The sequence below is a fragment of the Lissotriton vulgaris genome, chromosome 7 (assembly GCF_964263255.1).
Source record: "Lissotriton vulgaris chromosome 7, aLisVul1.2, whole genome shotgun sequence".
NCBI lineage: Eukaryota > Metazoa > Chordata > Amphibia > Caudata > Salamandridae > Lissotriton > Lissotriton vulgaris.
The window spans coordinates 448,092,608-448,107,256 of NC_141695.1; the positions used below are offsets into that span (position 1 = coordinate 448,092,608).

General features: G+C 49.3%; 1 protein-coding gene across 5 annotated transcripts in view; it reads left to right on the top strand.

The window, feature by feature from the left end:
- The window catches only part of NAT14 (N-acetyltransferase 14 (putative)), a 104,034-nt gene that overhangs the window by 82,842 nt on the left and 6,543 nt on the right, over positions 1 to 14,649 (top strand). The gene's annotated exons all lie outside the window — the stretch shown is intronic.

A 14,649-nucleotide genomic window follows, 5' to 3' on the forward strand; every position in this document is an offset into this window, starting at 1 on the left:
TCTGACCAGTTGTTTATCAATTATGGATCGGTCAGGACGGGTCTTGCGACCTCTAAGCAGTCCATCTCTAGGTGGATTGTGTCCTGCATACAATTGTGTTACCAGAAGGCTAATAAGACCTTAGGAGGTAAGCCTAAGGCTCATTCCACCAGGGGCAAAGCTGCCACGACAGCCTTGCTCCGTAACGTGCTGATTGCTGAAATCTGCAAGGCAGCCACTTGGAAGTCGGTTCATACCTTTGCTAAGCATTACTGCCTGGACACTGACGCCAGGGCAGACGCTCAGGTTGGGCAGGCTTCGCTGCGGAATTTGTTCGCACAGTAGTGGCGTTATGTATTTATTCTCCACCACCGCTTTGGTGTGGGGATGGGCTTGCCATTCTATTCACTAGATTATGACTATACACAGAGATCCCCACTACAGAAGGAGTAGTTTCTGTCCTGTAACTCCAGTTCTGTAGTAGGGGTATCTCTGTTATAGTCATAAGCGCCCGCCCTCCTCCCCGGTGGAGATTTTTCATCATGTAAAGAATGCGACAGGTCTGGCGTGCTTCGCCTTCAAAAAGAACTGAAAGTAGAGGGACCTGCTATGCATTCTGGGATACTGGGAGAAGTTCTGGAAAGTTCTCTTAAAGGCACAGTATCCTATTTAAGCCACATAATGGCAGCCTATGGGGCTTGTCTGTCCCTACCTTCCTCTCTATCATTCCTGAGTCTTTGACTGGGGGAGGCAGGTTTCTCTATGGTAGAAACTAGCAGGCTGTGCTGTGTGTGGTTATTTTTGGTGGAATTTCTAGTTGAAGTACTGGACAGTGTAGCCTGTGGATATAGGCTGCATTATTTGTATTTAAATTTTCTCTTAAGTGTCTTTGCAGTTTCTGCATTATTTTGACAACTTAAGAGATTATTTTTGATTGCCGGGGTCCACGCACATGGGCGGGACTATTCACTAGATTATGACTATAACAGAGATACCCCTACTACAGAACTGGAGTTACAGGACAGAAACTACTCCTTCCACTGTCTCTATCTGGTCCCAAGTCTTGACTCTGTCATCCGAGAATAGGTCACCCGCCACACGAATGCCCAATCTGTGCATTGCTTGCACCACTCCTCCTTTCTCCCTAACTGGCGGTAGCCAAAGAGCCCACTCCACAGGCATGCTCGGCGAATATAGCAAAGCGCCACCCTGTGCCTTTAAAAGGGAATGCCAGGCATGAGTCGTAGCAGTTATGGAGTCTAAGATGCCCGTCCGTTGATCCACCGGTCTGAAAATCGTGGCTGGGAGAGGAAGCGGGTCAGCAAAAACACGTTCCATTCGCACATGGGGAATGTTCGCATCTCCGTGTATCCAGGTGTGCAGATGGGCGGCCTGCGCCACCCTGTAGTAATGCTCAAAATCTGGAGCACCCAATCCACCCATATTGTACGGTAGAGTAAGGACAGTCCACTTCACTCTAGATTGCTTGCCCGCCCAGTTGACCCTTAGTCCAGAGAGGGATCCGGAACGCACTACCTCCCAATGCTTAGACGACAGGTTCCGTTCTGGGTCTTTGACATATAGCAGGGTGTCATCTGCATACGTCGAGACCACTATTTTATATGTTGAAAAGCTTACGCCCTCATTACTGTGATATTCCCGCAGTGCGCAGGCGAGCGGCTCAGCCACTAGAGCGTATAGTAAGGGGGATAATGGACACCCCTGTCTAGTTCTTCTGCAGATTGGAAAGGGGTTCGTCACCAGGTCTCCCAATCTGAGCCTAGCCGACGGCTTATGGTATAAGGCACCCAGCATTTGCAGAAACGGGTCGCCCAGTCACAGGCGCTGTAACACCTGTCAACAAAAAGAAATACAGAGTTCCCCGGTTGCAGTCAGCTAGAGGACTGTCATTGGTCTCTCTCTTGTCGGGTCAAACAGCAAAAAAGTGAGTGTAGTGAACCCTCTCTTGGAATTTTTGGGGTACCTCACACAAGTCGCCGGTTGGACTACACTTGTAATCCCACCCGGTGATCGTTCAGCGTCATCATCGATACCCTGCCCCTGCGCCAGGCTGGCAGTGCAATGCCTGTCGGGCAACAATAATTGTTGCTCTTTGGCGGGGATCTTCTATTCCTTCGCCAAAGGGTGTGTGGATGTAAGGGGACCATGCAAGGAGGTAACAAGTGAGTGTGCAAAAGTGAGCGTGGGTGAAATAAAAAGAGTCAGTAGAGTCCAAAAATTGGGATTTTAATGATATGGCTCACTGCTCTCTTAAAAATACAAGGGGTATAGAGGCAGAACTATCAAGGTAGTAAGCCTCATTCGACCCTTGGTGAGTGGATGGTCAACATGTTTCTTGCTTATAGAGCAATTCGTCAGGACCAAGGGGTGCTCATATGATTTGCAAGGGCTCCCCCGTGGTCAGGGGGCCCAGTATACGACCTGGTAGGTGTCGTATGGAGGTCCTTTCCTCAGGACCCTTCCCAGGACTAAATGGGAGAGAGAAGAGAGAAGTGTACTGTCAAGGAGAGACCAGAGAGATATATCATAGACAAACGTGGAAACATTCGCGTTTTGTGACTGTCATAATGTACAGAGGGTGAGCATGCCTTTGGTTTGTTCAAGGCAGATCGCATGCTTAGTGGTATCCAACAAGGTGGGTTGGAAGCTTTGTCATGCAGTAAAAACCTGTAAAAATCAAGGGCTATTACTGTGCTATCAGCATGCGCGATAACTAGTGGTAATTGAGACAACATTTGGGGGAAGAAAAACAGTATTTTAAAACATTTCTTTGTGAAGTTTCAGAAAAGAACACTAGATGGAGTCAGTGTATGGGTAACTAGCCCTTGAAATGAACCATAACACCCGCCGAAATAATACAGTGATGGTAAAATTTAGAACAATCTTACCCGTGTGTTACACTACGGAGGCTTCCTCGAGCTGACCGGGTGGGGCCAGGACTTGGTGGAGACCACCTGTTAAGAGGAAGTATCCCCGCCATGTTATCGATTGGCGGTAATGGGTTTCCCCATTCAACTGCTTAAGGCTTGGTCCCGCCGTGGCGCTCAGAACGAGGCGCACGCGGGGGCGCAGAACGGAGCATATGTGCCTTACCTCGGAGTTCCTGGCGTAGGGCTTCTAGTCACCTACCCTTCCCACTGCGGACGGTGCCGCAGATCAGCCGGTAAAGCTTGGCGTTCCGGGCGCCCTACTTATGACCCGTGTGAGTGGCCAGATTAGTGGGCGTGGCCCCGGCGTGTTACCAGGCAACGAGTGGTAAACAATGGACACAGAAGATTCACTCGCTCCGTGTGTTGCCGGTGTTTTCAAGAAAGACGGCTTCGCGTGCTAGCGAGGAAGGAATCGCGAATGCCATCTTGAGAGGGAGGTAGACATAGGCAGCATGATGATAGTCATGCTGGGGTGCTGGTAATGTGACCCCGCGGATCTATGCAGGGGGGGCATTGGATAATTGGGATCATTCAGCTTAATGATTGTTGGCAGTGTTCGGCATGGTACGGACAATACAGTCCATTGGTCAGCTATCTAGTGAGCATTGTCCAGGGCACCGCATCGTTGAGCCCGTTTTCATCTGTGTGTAGACGGTGTACCCATCTCTGCTCCAGTCTGAAGAGGGATTGCTGATTCATACCAGGTTGGCATTCTAGAACTGTCCACTGTATGTCCTCAGTGGTATGTTTATGTTCCTTGCAATGTTCATACAGCCCGGTGTGTGTTTTGGAGCATCGAATGTTGCTGTTGTGCTCCATTATCCGTTGTTTCACCGGGCGCATTGTCATTCCGATATAGAGCAATCTGCAGGGACACACCAGGATGTATATACATCTCGAGCTGTTACAATTTGTGTGTTTGTGAAAGGTCCAGGTGAAATCTCCTGGGAGTTCGATTGTTCTGCCCTGGATGGTTTGGGGGCAAACCACACAGGAACCACATTTGTAGTGTCCAGTGACAGGGGGAAGGTCCCATAAGGTCCTGACTGGTCGAGTTTGTAATTTCTTAGGGCGAGTGTGGATCAATGTGTCCTTGAGGTTGGCAGTCCTTTTGAAAGCGAACCGTGGTTGTGCCAATTCCATCCCAGTGGAGTTCAAGATACCCCAATGTGTCATCACGGCTTTCTTGATAAATGATGAATGCCTGGTGTAGGAGGTGACACAGGTGATGGTGTCATCTGGTTCTTTGGGGTGGACCTCTAGAAGGGCATCTCTATTGTTGTTCAATGCTCGTTTGTACGAATTTTTTAACAACCGGGTGGGATACCCTCTGTCCTGGAGTTTATGCTGTAAGGTCCGGGCCTCTTGTCTGAAGTCTTGGACAGAGCTACAGTTCCTCCGAATCCTAAGAAATTGCCCAAAGGGTAAATTATCTCGCAGGGCCTTAGTATGATGGCTTTGGTAGAGAAGCAAGCTATTTCTATCAGTGTCCTTCTTGTATAGCGTTGTGGTTATTGCTTCGGGTCCCAGATTGATGGTAAGATCGAGGAATGGTATGGACGTCTCCGAGATGGTTCCAGTGAATTTAAGGAAGGGGTCTTGTAAGTTAATCCAGTCACAGAAGGCTTCACAGCTGGAACGGTCCCCTTTCCAAAGAATCAAGATGTCGTCGATAAAGCGACGCCAGAGAGTTAAGTTCTCTCGGTATGGGTTTTGCTCCGGAGGGTAGATGTACCTCTTCTCGAAAGAAGCCATATAAATGCAAGCCAAGCTCGGCGCGAAGGTAGAACCCATGGAAGTACCCCGTACTTGATGGTATAACTGGGATTCATACCTGAAGAAGTTCTCGGTCAGGGCGATATGGGCCAATTCCATAATGAATGTTATTGGTGTTGGGGATAACCATTCCTCTTCTCGCATCAGCGAATCCACTGCTTCCAGGGTTGCTTGTTGCGGGATATTAGTATATAGTGCCTCCACATCGAGGGTAAGAAGCAAGTCAGTGTCCTCTCTGCCATCTATGTCTGCAATTAGACGTAGTACATCCCTGGTGTCTTGCAGGTAGGATGGTATCTGTTTGACGTAAGGTTGGAAGAACGCATCACAAAATTGTGACAGTGGTTCTAGTAGGGATCCAATTCCCGAGACAATGGGTCTCCCAGGGACAGGAGACGTACCCTTGTGTATTTTAGGGAGAGTATAAAAGTAGGGGATAACAGGATCCGGAGTGATCAAGAAATCTGCTTCCTTTCTGCTTATCCACTCGTTAGTCTCCCCCTCAATCACAAGGCCCATGATGGTAGTTGTCAATCTTTTGGTTGGGTCTTCAAGGAGAGGTCTGTAATGGTTGGTATTTGTCAATTGTCTTCTGCACTCACGATCATAGTCTTCGTAGTTCTGAATGACCGTGGCGCCCCCCTTGTCCGCTTGTTTAATGACGATCGTCTCGTCTTGGCCTAGTGTTTTGACTGCTAGTCGTTCTGTATTGGACAGATTGTGGAAGGTTTTCTTCGAGGGTATCTCACGCATGCTCCTCAGGACCGCCCGCTCAAAAGTGAGGACTTCGGGTGGTACCATCCCATCAGTGGGGGTGAAGGTGGAGGGTTTTCTTAAACCTGTATCAAGATCCGGGAGTTCAGGTTGGTTGTCAAAGAATGCCCGGAGACGGATTTTCCTAAAAAATTGTTTCAGTTCAATCATCTCTTGGAATGGGTCTGGGGTTGGTGTAGGAACAAAACCAAGACCTTTCTCTAGTACTCGTGTTTCAGTTGGTGTCAGGGTTCTCTTTGATAGGTTGACAACTAAGCTCGTCTCCCCCTGGATGACGTGCTCCTGGTCTCCATTGCTGCTGGTACTGGTATCTGGTCCTGCCACTGTACACCCTTTTGCCCTCCTCGCTTTCGCCCTCTTCCTCTGCCCCAGCCTCTGCCGTGAAAAGGTGGCGGATTGGGGGGGTAGAATTGCGGGGGGCCCTGTGGGTAGAAGGGGTACTGCCAGGGGGGTGCCATCTGAGGTGGCCCATGGAAGGCTGGGCTTTGGTAATAGCCTTGTTGCCATGTCCGAGGTGGTCGGGGATTTCTTGGTGGGACTCCCCCACTGGAATCACTACTATCCGATCCACGTCTGGTATCGCTCCCTGAGTTCTCATCAGAGGAGTAGGTTTTCTTTTTCCCGTTGTAATCATCCTTCAAGTAGGGGTAGACTTTTTCTTTTACAAATTTGGCAATATCTTTCTCGAGTTTGGTTGTTTTTTGTTTCAGTAGAAACTCGTGGTGATCCGCCATTTCTTGATTTATTTCCGAGAGTTTGGTCGTGAACGCTGTTTTGTTGTTCTTGGATACGGTGGTTTTCATGGTAGCTTCCATGGCGGAGATCTTCTCTAGTAAAGCATCTGATAGACGCTTCGCCGTTTGACTGATAAGAAAGAGGAGATCCTTGGTACATTTCCATGAAACCTGACACCACTCTAATTTGAACCTTTTGTCGTCTAGAAATAGTCTCGGAATTATGTTTACTATCAAACCTTGTGGGGCTATATTACTCCTCAAGTATTCAGTCATCATGATTCCGTGAATGGTGATCCTGATGAGTTCCTTTTTCATTTCCGATAGTATGGTCCAATCATCGGAAGATGCGCCGGATGATGTGGTGGGGGGATTTGTTAGGAGGGATGGTGTCGATCTTAGGGCATCGGCTATGGTGTCCTCATTGAAACTGAGCCCGGGGACGTCCTCCATGGTCGTAAAGGTTCCGGATGCGGTGCCAAGGATGTCTGCCGGCCAGAGTAGGTGATCTTAAAGATTAATGTGATTCTCCCACTTGAAATGTTGTCTCAAAAATGGTCCAAAGTGGCGAGTGAAATCTTCGCCACTTGGTATCCTATAAACAAAGGGGTTCCCGTGCCAAAGGCACGCAAGGGATTGTATCAACAGGGGGGAACACAGGGTTAGGACAATTATTTAGAGGGGTCCAATGTATGTGTCCTAGAAAGACTATCAACAAAAAGAAATACAGAGTTCCCCGGTTGCAGTCAGCTAGAGGACTGTCATTGGTCTCTCTCTTGTCGGGTCAAACAGCAAAAAAGTGAGTGTAGTGAACCCTCTCTTGGAATTTTTGGGGTACCTCACACAAGTCGCCGGTTGGACTACACTTGTAATCCCACCCGGTGATCGTTCAGCGTCATCATCGATACCCTGCCCCTGCGCCAGGCTGGCAGTGCAATGCCTGTCGGGCAACAATAATTGTTGCTCTTTGGCGGGGATCTTCTATTCCTTCGCCAAAGGGTGTGTGGATGTAAGGGGACCATGCAAGGAGGTAACAAGTGAGTGTGCAAAAGTGAGCGTGGGTGAAATAAAAAGAGTCAGTAGAGTCCAAAAATTGGGATTTTAATGATATGGCTCACTGCTCTCTTAAAAATACAAGGGGTATAGAGGCAGAACTATCAAGGTAGTAAGCCTCATTCGACCCTTGGTGAGTGGATGGTCAACATGTTTCTTGCTTATAGAGCAATTCGTCAGGACCAAGGGGTGCTCATATGATTTGCAAGGGCTCCCCCGTGGTCAGGGGGCCCAGTATACGACCTGGTAGGTGTCGTATGGAGGTCCTTTCCTCAGGACCCTTCCCAGGACTAAATGGGAGAGAGAAGAGAGAAGTGTACTGTCAAGGAGAGACCAGAGAGATATATCATAGACAAACGTGGAAACATTCGCGTTTTGTGACTGTCATAATGTACAGAGGGTGAGCATGCCTTTGGTTTGTTCAAGGCAGATCGCATGCTTAGTGGTATCCAACAAGGTGGGTTGGAAGCTTTGTCATGCAGTAAAAACCTGTAAAAATCAAGGGCTATTACTGTGCTATCAGCATGCGCGATAACTAGTGGTAATTGAGACAACATTTGGGGGAAGAAAAACAGTATTTTAAAACATTTCTTTGTGAAGTTTCAGAAAAGAACACTAGATGGAGTCAGTGTATGGGTAACTAGCCCTTGAAATGAACCATAACACCCGCCGAAATAATACAGTGATGGTAAAATTTAGAACAATCTTACCCGTGTGTTACACTACGGAGGCTTCCTCGAGCTGACCGGGTGGGGCCAGGACTTGGTGGAGACCACCTGTTAAGAGGAAGTATCCCCGCCATGTTATCGATTGGCGGTAATGGGTTTCCCCATTCAACTGCTTAAGGCTTGGTCCCGCCGTGGCGCTCAGAACGAGGCGCACGCGGGGGCGCAGAACGGAGCATATGTGCCTTACCTCGGAGTTCCTGGCGTAGGGCTTCTAGTCACCTACCCTTCCCACTGCGGACGGTGCCGCAGATCAGCCGGTAAAGCTTGGCGTTCCGGGCGCTCTACTTATGACCCGTGTGAGTGGCCAGATTAGTGGGCGTGGCCCCGGCGTGTTACCAGGCAACGAGTGGTAAACAATGGACACAGAAGATTCACTCGCTCCGTGTGTTGCCGGTGTTTTCAAGAAAGACGGCTTCGCGTGCTAGCGAGGAAGGAATCGCGAATGCCATCTTGAGAGGGAGGTAGACATAGGCAGCATGATGATAGTCATGCTGGGGTGCTGGTAATGTGACCCCGCGGATCTATGCAGGGGGGGCATTGGATAATTGGGATCATTCAGCTTAATGATTGTTGGCAGTGTTCGGCATGGTACGGACAATACAGTCCATTGGTCAGCTATCTAGTGAGCATTGTCCAGGGCACCGCATCGTTGAGCCCGTTTTCATCTGTGTGTAGACGGTGTACCCATCTCTGCTCCAGTCTGAAGAGGGATTGCTGATTCATACCAGGTTGGCATTCTAGAACTGTCCACTGTATGTCCTCAGTGGTATGTTTATGTTCCTTGCAATGTTCATACAGCCCGGTGTGTGTTTTGGAGCATCGAATGTTGCTGTTGTGCTCCATTATCCGTTGTTTCACCGGGCGCATTGTCATTCCGATATAGAGCAATCTGCAGGGACACACCAGGATGTATATACATCTCGAGCTGTTACAATTTGTGTGTTTGTGAAAGGTCCAGGTGAAATCTCCTGGGAGTTCGATTGTTCTGCCCTGGATGGTTTGGGGGCAAACCACACAGGAACCACATTTGTAGTGTCCAGTGACAGGGGGAAGGTCCCATAAGGTCCTGACTGGTCGAGTTTGTAATTTCTTAGGGCGAGTGTGGATCAATGTGTCCTTGAGGTTGGCAGTCCTTTTGAAAGCGAACCGTGGTTGTGCCAATTCCATCCCAGTGGAGTTCAAGATACCCCAATGTGTCATCACGGCTTTCTTGATAAATGATGAATGCCTGGTGTAGGAGGTGACACAGGTGATGGTGTCATCTGGTTCTTTGGGGTGGACCTCTAGAAGGGCATCTCTATTGTTGTTCAATGCTCGTTTGTACGAATTTTTTAACAACCGGGTGGGATACCCTCTGTCCTGGAGTTTATGCTGTAAGGTCCGGGCCTCTTGTCTGAAGTCTTGGACAGAGCTACAGTTCCTCCGAATCCTAAGAAATTGCCCAAAGGGTAAATTATCTCGCAGGGCCTTAGTATGATGGCTTTGGTAGAGAAGCAAGCTATTTCTATCAGTGTCCTTCTTGTATAGCGTTGTGGTTATTGCTTCGGGTCCCAGATTGATGGTAAGATCGAGGAATGGTATGGACGTCTCCGAGATGGTTCCAGTGAATTTAAGGAAGGGGTCTTGTAAGTTAATCCAGTCACAGAAGGCTTCACAGCTGGAACGGTCCCCTTTCCAAAGAATCAAGATGTCGTCGATAAAGCGACGCCAGAGAGTTAAGTTCTCTCGGTATGGGTTTTGCTCCGGAGGGTAGATGTACCTCTTCTCGAAAGAAGCCATATAAATGCAAGCCAAGCTCGGCGCGAAGGTAGAACCCATGGAAGTACCCCGTACTTGATGGTATAACTGGGATTCATACCTGAAGAAGTTCTCGGTCAGGGCGATATGGGCCAATTCCATAATGAATGTTATTGGTGTTGGGGATAACCATTCCTCTTCTCGCATCAGCGAATCCACTGCTTCCAGGGTTGCTTGTTGCGGGATATTAGTATATAGTGCCTCCACATCCACACCTGTCTCATGAATGGCCATTCGACCGAGTCGAAAGCTTTCTCCATATCTAAGAATACCGCGAGTGCCTTTGCATCTTGCCTAACATGCTGCATGGTTCCAAGAACCGTACGGATATTGTAAGTCAAATTTCTACTGGGAATGAATCCCGCCTGCTCTGGAGCAACCAGCTTGGGTGCCAAAAGAGCGAGTCGGGTTGCGAGAACTTTCGCGTAGAGCTTTGCATCAACTTTTAGGAGGGATAGTGGTCTGTAGGAGCTGCACTCATCGGGTGCCTTATCTGGTTTGAGTATTGTGACAATGAGGGCTTCCCTCATGGATTGCGGCATGCTGCCCTCCACGCAGATGTCATCAAACAGTGTGGATAAATGTGGGATCAGCTTGTCCTGGAATGCCCTATAAAAGCCCATCAGCGCCAGGTGCACTACCAGAGCGCATACTCGCCAGAGCCTCTGCAATTTTGTCTGCCCCTATCGGTAGCATCAGGAACTCACGGTGCGTGTTCGTGAGTATGGGTAAATCTATGTGTTCCAAATAGTCCGTTATTTCATCAGACAGGTTCCCGCCTCTTGCGGAGTACAGATCTTCGTAGTAGCTCCTAAACGCGCTCGCTATCTCAGGTTCGTCAGAGACCACTTGACCATCAGACCTCTTCAGTCCAGTGATGTGGGGCTTACCCCTATTACCCCTAAGCATTCTAGCGAGGAGGTAGCTTGGCCGCTCCCCCTCACCGTATGTTCGCGCTGTCGCATATTTCCCCCATGGGTTGCACTTCCCTGTCCGCTTCCTCATTATATTCGGTAATAAGGGTCTTGATCTCCTCGGCTACGGTAGTGTCTGACGTTATCTGCTGCCGCTGTTCTAGGATCACTAATTGCTTCACCAGCGCAGTTAGTCTCTGTCGACTAGATTCAAACACGCTAAAGTGTTTGGACATAGATACGCCCCTAATGTATACTTTGAAGGCTTCCCACACCGATTGGAAGCTATCTACTGACCCAATGTTAGCCTCAAAGAAGATATCTATTTCTTCCGGCAACTCTTCCCTGAATAGCGGATCAAGAAGAGAGTATGGGGGGAAACGCCATGTGAATGGCAGGATCCGTTTCGTTAGAGCCACTAGGACCAACATCAGTGGTGGTCAGACAGAGTGCGCGACAGGACCACACAGTCCTTGATACGCCCCAGCATGGAAGAAGACGCTAGCCAATAGTCGATTCTAGTGTGGATGTCATGGTAGGTAGAATAGTGTGTGTATCCTCCCTGTGTTGTGTGTCTGCTCCTCCATACATCCTCTAGATCCATACTAGTAAGTTCCGCTATTAGTGTTTGCGCATCTGCAGAGGGTTTGCGCGGCGGGCCAGCTGACCTATCGAGTGCTGGATTCAGCACTAAATTGAAATCTCCCCCCCCATAGTACCTGAGTAGTGGGCAACCGTCGCTAGATTATGATAGAATTCAGGGGAGTCGTAGTTCGGGCCATAGACATTAATGACTACGAGGTCCATTCCCATCCCCTATTATATATCTCAAATCTGCCCACCTGGTCCGCCTTCAGGAGCGACCGTGTCAGTTTTTCATCTCGGGTTTACCCATTTCAGTACACCCCTGGAGTGTGTTGTAAAGCCCGCCGCTATGGAATTACCCACAAGTCCCCTACTGAGCAGCATCTTACTTGTAAGCGGAAGGTGGGTTTCCTGCAGAAGGGCCAGGTCAACCCTCTGCCGCTGTAGATAACTTAACACCCTGCGAAGTTTCCGGTGGTCATTGAGGCCCCGAACATTCCATGTGAGTGCGGCTGGTGGATTATGTACAGTTGGCTCATTTGTGTTTGCCATCTCTCTGAGGTGTGTGCAACTCGTGTGATATGAAATTTTGCAAGCCCAGGGTGGGCGGTGTGTGCTCACAGAGAAAAAACCCAATCCCCCCTGCAACGTGTGTACAAACCAACAATACAACCCCCCTCCCCTCCCACAGCAGACTGCCCCCAATTTGGCCTTGCCGAGCCCTTTACCCCCCTCCCTCCCTCTCTGCCCAACCCTCAACTTCCTAAAAAACAACTCCTATGCAAGTCCAAGCCCCACATTGCAGTCCTACTCTTGTCCTGGAGGGCAGTGCCTCAAAGCACAATGCAATCTGGGCCACTGGCTCTCGGGGAGCATCCCTTAACTAAACGCTGCCATTGTATCTTACCGCATTATGAGTCAACCATTTAGAAATCCATTACTCCTGCTCGTCTAGATGACTGTTCTCGTCAGCTTCCTCACCCGGCACCACCGCACTTCTACGCTGGTCTCTCGTCCAGTTCTTTAGGGCTTGTTGCAAGGCTCGAGGGTCTGTGAACAGGTGAGATTGTCCATGTCTGTTGTCTCTTAATTTTGCAGGGTACAGCATCGCATAGTCCAGGCCCAGGTCCCTAAGTTTACGTTTGAATGGGGCAAAGTGCTTACGAGCCTCCTGCACCCTGGCGGTGAAGTCAGGATACAGAGATATTTCCGATCCCTCAAATTGCAGCGTTTTCTTTTCTCTGGCCAAGCGCAACGCAATGTCTCTGTCCCTATAGTTAAGTAGCTTTGCAAAGATCAGGCGCGGTGGGACCCCCGAGCGCGGACACGGTCCCAGGGAGCGGTGAGCGCGCTCCACAACAAACATCTGGGAAAAAGACTCTTCTCCCAGCAAGGTGGTCAGCAATTTTTCTATGAATTTCTCCATGTTTCCTGTCTACGTTGTCTCCGGAAGGCCCGTTATCCTCAGGTTGCATGGACGAGACCTCGCCTCTAAATCTTCGGTCTTGTCCTGTAGAATTTGCATGAGTTGTTCGACTTTTTTGTGGTCTGTGTCCAGCTCCGTTTGTGCCTCCTCTACCTCCGTCAACCTCCTCTTGGACATGTCCAGCCGCTCTGTGTGTTTATCGATCCGTTCCGCCATCCTGTCGATCCTGTAGGTGAGGGCGTCTATTTTGGTGCCCAGGGCTGTCATGCTGGTGTGTAGGCCCTTCACCATGAATAGCAGTATATTCTTCAGCTCAGAGCCTGCTGCCGCTTCCTCCCCTTCCTGCGCGGCTCCCTTGTCTGCGTTCGCAGAGTCCTACGACTTCTTGCGCCTTTGTTCGAAGGAGATTTTCGTCCTGGGTTTTGTCCCCTTTTCCCATTTTGCGGGACACTCACTCTGTATCCAAAACCGCAGCGGAGAGTGCGTGTAATGCTCCGGACGGGTCCCAGACGAATAAGGTTGCTGATCGCGAAGAGCGTTGCGCGGGCTGCTATAAAGTATAGGCTCCAGCCTGGTCGATGTGCTTCCGTGCCGCGGATTTGTCCAATTGTTCTACAGGCCTTATAGTAATTACCAATGCCTCGTCCGCTGACCACCACTTGCCACTGTAGGTCAGGTGTAGATCCGGGAAGAACCCCAGAGTTCCCCTTCTCGAGTCTGTGTCTTCGCTGATTAGCCTTTGGGCCTCACAGGTCCTGCGATGTGACTATCCCCACAATGTGCCACAGGGGGAGAGGTGTCCTCAGCGGTCTAGCACTTAGGGCTAAGGGCGACTTCGAGCTACGCTGTGCAGCATGTGGCCCGGACAGAGCCCAACTCTTGTCCCCGCTGCTACTCTTATGGTCTTGCCTGTAGCCGCCTGTTTCCCAGTTCAGTAGGGCACTGCCCTCCCCCCAAGGCTGGTATATCAGCACCATTGCGCCAGGGGCAAAGCCAGCAAGCTCATCTCTTCCTAAGTGGGGCCCACAGGCACACACAATTCGCCGCTAGCTCTCTCCTCCTACCGTCGCCAGGGCAAAGAAGTGCTAATTAATTTTCCATGGGGGTGCATCCCCGCCGCCCACACCTCTAGTGCGGGGATCCTCACAGCCCTCTATCCAAGATCTGGATAATCTTCAAGCCAATATGAAGGAGGGAGGTGCCCTGGAGCAGGAATGGTTGCACAGTATCTTTTTGTGGATCCCGTTATGGGTGTCTAAGTTACTGACATCTGTGATGCCCACTCTCCTTGCTGTACTTCTGTAATGTTGTTTCCTACAAGTGAGGTTTTCTTGCTGTAAAAAAGCATTCCTCAAATTGGGTAGTATACATTTATAAAAAAAGTAACCAACAAAAAAACATAACAAAAACACACTAAGTAACTGTCATGTCATACGAGGAGGATAGATAGCTGATGACTCAACAAGAAGGGGGAATGTTGTGATGGATGAATACAATGTTAATGAATGTCATGATATGTGCTGGCCTGACAACGGCAATATCAGTAAATGCACTGTGAGCGTAAGCCACAGCCAATGCCCACATGGCCTTGACTATGCCCAGCAATATAATGTAAACGTTTACTGTAACTTGTGCCCGTACAGCAGCACCGACATGCGCAATAATTATACCAATGTATGTCATAATCCATGCTTGTATGATATTATTTTTGCGGATAACAACAATGTCAACGTATGTTCAAACCAAAGCAAACATACCTTTGACAACACCAGTAAGAATAATGCTACTCTGCAAGATGGCAACAGTACGCAGTGTTGGTAATATCGATAAAAACGATACCAGTGGCTGCCATTTTATTCTTGCGAGTTCCTATGAACTCACATCATTGCTGTCGGATTCACCAAAGGTGACCTCCCCATCAACCCTGAGTCA